The sequence below is a fragment of the Amblyomma mixtum genome, chromosome 9 (genome assembly GCF_055824585.1).
Source record: "Amblyomma mixtum isolate Tamu chromosome 9, ASM5582458v1, whole genome shotgun sequence".
Taxonomy (NCBI): Eukaryota; Metazoa; Arthropoda; class Arachnida; order Ixodida; family Ixodidae; genus Amblyomma; species Amblyomma mixtum.
Window position 1 is genome coordinate 73,644,362 of NC_143020.1, and position 7,322 is coordinate 73,651,683.

Consider the following 7,322-nt stretch of genomic DNA (forward strand, 5'->3'; position numbering starts at 1 on the left):
GAGTATATACGTACTTTCCTCTCTGGTCGTACAGCTGAACTTAGCTTTGGCTCTCTCCTCTCAGACCCTATAAACCTCGGTAGCAATGGCACCCCCCAGGGATCCGTTCTCTCCCCATTTCTTTTCAATGTCGCCTTGCTCACGCTACCTTCTAAATTAGATGCTATCCCCCGGCTATCCCATACCTTATACGCAGACGACATTACCCTCTGGGTTTCAACAGGCAACGATGCTGAGGTCGAATCCGCACTTCAACAAGCGGTCGATGTCATTGAGCGCCATGTAGCCGCAGCCGACCTCTCGTGCTCCCCTCAGAAATCCGAGCTGCTGCTTATCCGAGGTCAACCCGGCCTCCACGGCCATCCTCCCATCTGCATTACTGCTAGTGGTCAGCCCATACGCGAAGTATCCACCATTAGGGTATTGGGGCTCCTCATCCAGAGCAATCGGAAAAACACCGACACTCTAGCTAAACTTACAGTCTCTGTATCGCAGACCATTCGTCTAATTCGTCGCATCGCTAATAAACATAGAGGCATGCGAGAGGCTGACCTCCGACGTCTTGTTCAGGCGTTTGTTATCAGTCGCCTCACATATACCCTCCCTTACCTCTACCTTAGCTGCCAGGAACAGGACCGCGTTGACTGCCTTATTCGACAGGCTTACAAGGCGGCTCTTCATCTCCCCCACCGGACCCCCACGTATAAACTACTGGCATTAGGGGTCTACAACACTGTGACGGAGCTCTCGGAAGCTCATCTCACTTCTCAGTACGAGCGTCTCACTCACACCTCCACGGGACGTCACATACTCGACAAGCTTGGAATACGCTTCGAAACAACCGCACCCGACAGGGTCCAGCTTCCACACCATATCCACAGTAACCTTATCGTTACCCCTCTTCCTAAAAATATGCACCCAGAGTATCATGTCGCTCGCCGCAAGCACAGGGCTAAGTCTCTGCACAAAAAATATTTAACAGATCAGACAGCAGTCTATGTCGACGCCGCTGAATACCCCGACCGCGAAGCTTTTTCGCTCGCGGTTGTAAACTACTGTGGACGGCCGCTAGTTGCGTGCTCCATTCCCGTCAGATTGCCTGAAGAGGCCGAGGAGGCGGCCATAGCCTTGGCGATGGTCTCCACCTCTGCAGAAACCATCTTCAGCGACTCTAAATCGGCGATTCGTAGTTTCGCCAAAGGCCGGGTCTCCCCTGTCACCCTCTCTCTCCTCCACTCCACCAAACTTCAACTCCGCCCGATCCAATTGATCTGGGTCCCTGCGCACTCGTCGCATCCAGGCAACGAGGCGGCCCACAATTATGCCCGAGGATTCGTCGACCGGGTTGTGGTGTCGCCCGTCCTGCGGACGGCGAGAGGTCGTATGGTCACATTTCATGACATAACCATGCACTACCGCTTAGGTAGACTTCTATATCCCCCCGCACATAGTTCTCTCACCAAACCCCAAGAAGTTGCGTGGAGGCAACTCCAAACGAACACCTTCCCCAACCCCGCGATATATGCCCGCATATACCCTGGGGTCTACTCCCCTTCCTGTCAAATGTGTGGCCAACATGCCACTCTATCCCACATACTCTGGGCTTGCCCTCGGGACTACCCCTCTAGAGGCTTGCAGCTCTCGAATCCAGACCAGTGGGAGGCCGCATTGCTCAGCTCCGACTCGGACACACAGATCCGGGTTGTGACAAGAGCCCTAGAAGTCGCCGAACGCCACGGGCTCATGGCCACTTGATGGGGCTATAACCCCACACCGTCAGATACATCTGTCGACGAAAATAAAGTTTATCCTCCTCCTCCTCCTCCACGGCTCTTTTAGGGCCATCTTGAAGTAAACTGGCGACATTCCTGAGTTTTCTCAGAAGAGGGAACTTCTTCCACAAAGAATGCGAGAGTGTCACCTGGGAACGAGACACTGACTTACAGATTTCTGCAAATGGTTCATTGGTGGCTTGGCATGCGTCCACTCTTTAGAGAGATGTGTGTGTGAGTGGTTTGGGGGCGAAGACAAGTTTGTGACTGCGTGTTCGTGCTTTTTTTTAGTTGAGTGCGTCGTCAAGGGCAGGTTTTTTTTTGGCATGCATGCGAGCCGCAACAAGGGTCGTCAAGAACACCTGTAGATTTTGTTTATTTGCAATACTATTTTTGGCGTTTTTTTTTTCTGAAAGAGAGGCGGAGAGGGACAATTGAATTAAGAAGTAACCAGTAACATGACACCTCTAATTACCGAAAAATGTTAACGTAAGTACGTTACCCGTAACAATTTCGAAATGGTAACGAGTACGTTACTATGTTACCGAAAAAGTAACGCGTTGCCGGTAACGCCGTTACTTGTAACGCGTTACTGACAACACTGCCAATAAATAGCCACTAACAATACGCGTTGGTCGAGTTGGGTTGACCTTGCGCAGCCCGACTCAACCTGACGTTATTGGTTCATGTAAACAGGGCTAAGCAAGAACTCGCTTATGCAATGACAAAGTTTGCGTCCGGCCACCATGCATAGCTGCAGGACGCTCTCGGTGCTTTTGCGAGCCACACTTCCCGTCCTCTTCAGTTTTCTCTAACTCTGATTTATTTCTTTGTGGAATTATAAGCAGGGAAGGAGGTATCAAAGCAAGTAAATCTGTTATAATTTAAATATTTTCACGAGGTGGTGAAAATGCCGTGAAAACACAGACGAGCAGATTAACGTGGTACTGAAACAAGCTCTTTATTGGGCTGCCGTAGAATAGGCGTCTCCACCCACACACGGTCACCTGGCTTGTATTGTGCGTGGAGACGGCGGAGATTGCAGCGTTGGGCGTACGTTCGCTCTTGGTCTGTAATGCGTAGCCGGGCAACTCGTAGAGCTTCTGCACGCTGCAAGCAGACGGTGACGTCAAGTATGTCCTCATTGGTGACGTTTGGCAGCATGGCGTCCAGCGTTGTGGTTACTTTTTGCCGTAAATGAGCCTAAAATGTGTCACATAGTACTGGTCTCAATAAGTGCGCTGTAGTAGACGAACATGACGTACGGAAGGAAGACATCCCAGGCCTTGTGTTCTGCGTCGGCATGCATGCCGAGCTCGTCTGCAATGGTTTTGTTCAAGCGCTGCATGTGGCCGTTCATCTGTGGATGAAACGCGTCATCGTCCGACGGCACCTATACTGTAGCGCAGGATGGCTTGCGTCAGCTGCACAGTGAACGCAGTTCGTGTGTGTCGCGCGGGACACAGTGAAAGAAGGAAAAGCGAAACACACGCTGTAGCCAGAATGGGTGTTCTAGGCGGTTTCTTGGCTATCGTCATTTTCCGACGTTTCCTTCAAAGGTCGCTTGAGCGAGCGAGCCTTTTGTGCTTCGAGAATGTAATCAGGCTCACGAATTGGAAGGCCACGGCTCCTCCTTGGGTCCACGAGCTCAGGCAGCAAGCAGTACATATAAAATTTTTTGAGCCGCGGCAACATCTCGTCCTCCCAAAACGATTGATTCCTGGAAATCGCTTCAGTGCTGATGCCTTTTTTGGTCCACAGCACAAACAAGCACTTTTTACGGCGAGCAATATTCAGCTGTCCTTGCACTTGGTACCAGTAATTACTTTTTGTCTTCAGCTGCAATCTCCCGCTCTTGTTTTCCTCACAGCACACTATTTTTTTGGCGCGAACTCCTTCTAGTGGAGTAAGGTCCCTCGCTGAGTAAGGACACTTGACTTCAACAAGAACGTCCTCCCCAATGAGTCCGTCCGGGGAAGCGCCAAGAAAGGGGTTCTCCTGGTCAACAAACAGGCCGCACTCCTTCACCACGACGTTGCACTCATTTTCGATTTGCTTGAGTGCTAAGCACTCGTGGTCTTTTCCATACCGAATCGCTTCGGAAGTTATTTCCTTGTACAGGATGTCGCCAACTGTCCGCCCACATCCCGTCGTTGGTTTCATTTTACAAATAGCACCAAACAATGATGCTGTCAAACTCTTTCGCCTTTCTTGTTTCCACAGAGTGCATCCACTCTGCTTCGACGTTGCTCGCTGCAGGTCTTCGATGTTGGTTGCTGATAGCGAAAGCGATTTCAGGAAGGTGTCGGAAGTAGATTGAAAAGCACCGGGCTCCATGTCTGGTAAGTCGTAATCAGCATCGGCACCAGTATGTCGCTCCTTTTCTCTGCGCTTGCAGCGTGAAGTGGTTGGTATCTTCTTTTTCGGTAGCTTTCGCTTTGAATTCCTCCTTGAAACTATCGCCTTCACAAATGATTCTGTGCATCCTCCAAGCTGCCCTCCCGAAATCCTGCGCGCGATTTTTTCGTGGTATGTTCCTCGGCAGTTGAGCGATAAGGAGGCTGCAAAACACCTTGTCTCGTAGGATCTTTTCAAACAATAGTTTATCCTCTTTCCTCCTACAAATTTCGCCACAATGGAGTTGTAATGTTCGGCAGCATTGTTATCGACGTCCATTATTAGGCTCGCCGTGTTTGCAACCACTCTGCTCATGGCAACACAAATTTCTTCAAAGATGCCTTTTTGAACTATTTCAGGAAATATATTTTCTTCTCCCGCTTTGCTTCCGGAACAGAAGTAATCAGCGCAGTTACCGTGGTATCCGAACACATGATTTGGGCCGTTCTTTATGTCATGAGCAAGACGGTCTATTGTTTCAGTAAACGATGCCTTTTCAGAGCTTCAAACTTTTATTGCTGTTGCAACTCCATGCCGTAGGCGAACAGCTGCTTGGAGAATAGAGTTCTTTAATTTAGGAGGAATTTTTTCTAGCCGCTTCTTCTGAGCGATCTCTCTTATTTTTGCTGCATAGTTTCGAAGTAGGTGGTTCCTGCACTCAATTTTTTCGACCCGCTGGCTGCCATACGGTGCTGCTGCTACGATAGATCTGTAAGTGCTGGAATCGCCATCAGCAATAAGTTTTGTATATTTGATGGCATGTAGCTCAACGCTTTTCTTGAAGCCTTCCACCACAATAGCTTGCTCCATGCTTGTTGAGCTTCCCTGCCAGTTCTTGTGGCACTGATGCTGTTTCGGGGTGGCACCTTGTGGAGTCCGGCCACACATTGCGCATATCTTGTTTTTCACGCCAAGGTACAGGACCTTTCCAGTTCTGTGACCAACGATAGCAGCCTGAAAGAGTAAGACCAATATTAGTCAAGAAGGTGCCCTACTGGCTGCACTGCTAATCGCTCGAACATATAGGTATTTCAGCTTATCATGCCTGCTATTCAAGTGCTACTTTAAAACTACCTCTAGGCAGTTTGATGCCTTTCGATCACAACGGTACATAGCCCCGTGTACATGCAGCTAGGTTATGAAAGCGCGGATCTTTTCCATACCTCCCCAATTAGCCGAAAGAACAAGTGGGAAATATTTCAAGTACAAAATGCAGCGCTTTTTACCGCTATGGCAACTAAATAAATTCGTGCACTCACCACGCCTGACGGAGCGTCATATTTGTTCCTGTAGGATCTCTTTGACCACGCACCATCTGCGATGACTGCTATCGTGGGTGTACCGTCACTGTCAATGTCGCCGCATTCTCTTGCCAGCCTTGCCTCCTCTGCGCCCGCTGTTTTCATTTCCTCCCAGGCGGCTTGATTGATAATGTTGCCAACGTCGTCCTCTATTTTCGTGTAAGTGTCCGATGACATTCTTGGGATGTTCATAGACGCAAGCAGTTCGTTAAGGTTTGAGAAGCCACAGCCAATTGACATTATTCCACACACCGCTGATGTGTTTATATCGCCGCAGCCGCTGGAAGCTTGCGCATCAGATGGCGGGTCTGTGTGGATGACATCCTTCCTTCGGCACATCCTGCATACAAGAGTCAACGTGCTTCGTAGACCTTGCTTTCTTTCAGACACACAGTCCATATCCGCCAAAGTGCAGTTGAAGGGAACATGGAGGGCGGTCTTTTGCAAGCTGGTCAACAGGTACTGAAGGCTAACAATGCGCCGCCCTTGAATTCCAGCATTTGCACTGCCGCTCTTTACGGTGGTGATCGCGGGACCTCCATTAGCAATATCTTCGTCGCACGACTCTGTTGTGCTCATCACTGAAGATGACAGGGCACTTCCTGACACCTCGGATTCTTTGATGGGGGCTTCAACGTCTGCCGGCCTTGGGTTGTGCTCGTTGACTTCTGGGGACGCAGAATCTTCAGCAGGGTGGGCAAGGTCGCCACCATAGAGGGGATAGTGTGTTTTGCACGTAGGAGGTTCGTTATCACGAGCTTGCCTCTTTCTGGTGTTCGCAATCAGTGCACCTGCACGTTTACGCTTCCCGTACCTGAAATTCTTTGCTGGCATTTTCTGCTGACTTGTTGCCTGCTGGTATTCAAGCACCTTGAGACAAATCAGGGAACAAAGTATGGCGCACAAAAGTGCCACAAGATGATGGCTACCGTCAGAACAAGCCAAACTCAAGCCTTGTTGGTGCTGAGAAGCGGAAGATGGGTGTCCGGCCCTCGGAACGCTCGTACGAGACTAGGCAAAGTAAGCTGCACGCTTTCACTACAATCGAGGACATCCTTCTGCAGCTAGAAGGCTACGCGGGAAAGGGAAGAAGACCAGCCATGAGCCTTGTGCTTGTAACCAGCCGGAGGGACGACGCTTACAGCAGCATGGTCAGTGCAAGAATGAACCACTGTTTATTGAAGGCACAGCTTTTATAGGCACGAGCAAGAGCGCTGTACCGGAGGGACGACGCTTGCCGGCGTTCTGGGCCAGCCGAGTGGGACGCGCGCCGGCGTTCTGGGCGAGCCGAGCGGGACGCGTGCCGGCGTTCTGGGCAAGCCGAGCGGGACGCGCGCCGGCGTTCTGGGCAAGCCGAGCGGGACGCGCGCCGGCGTTCTGGGCGAGCCGAGCGGGACGCTGTAACCTACTGCGCATTACTGTTGCGCATCGGCGCGATGCAATCACTGATGCGCGGCACTGATACGAACACGACACGTGTCCGTTACAGTGCTAGGAGCTCCTTTCTTTCCTTTTATTTAGAGACTGACTACATAGGTGTTGAACACAATGGAACCTTTTCCGGGTAATGTCCTGCGGATGCACCAAGCCATTTTAACCGACCACACCTGTCTGCTCAGGCGAAACCAGTCACCCCACCTTACCATTGTAAAAGAATTTTCGCAGAAAAGACTGAAGGAAGCTTAGGCGACCCAAACCAGAAACGCTAAATTGGTGGGTTACTGGGAAATGGTTCAATGTATGACCCCCACATCCTTCTGTGCTCAATGGCTTGAGAGGGGGGTCAACTTTTTTGTGCTTCGGTCTCTGGAACCTTGGCCGCATACCTACAGATAGTTCTGGGCTCTACTTT

General features: G+C 50.6%; 1 long non-coding RNA gene across 1 annotated transcript; it reads right to left on the bottom strand.

Annotated features, from left to right (window-relative positions):
- Positions 1-2,708: 2,708 nt before the first annotated feature.
- Positions 2,709-7,016, bottom strand: LOC149329741 (uncharacterized). Its single transcript, XR_016285601.1, has 2 exons — positions 5,429-7,016; positions 2,709-5,123 (listed from the first exon to the last, which is right to left on the bottom strand). It is a non-coding gene; the product is annotated as an uncharacterized LOC149329741 (long non-coding RNA).
- Between the last annotated feature and the right edge of the window lie 306 nt (positions 7,017-7,322).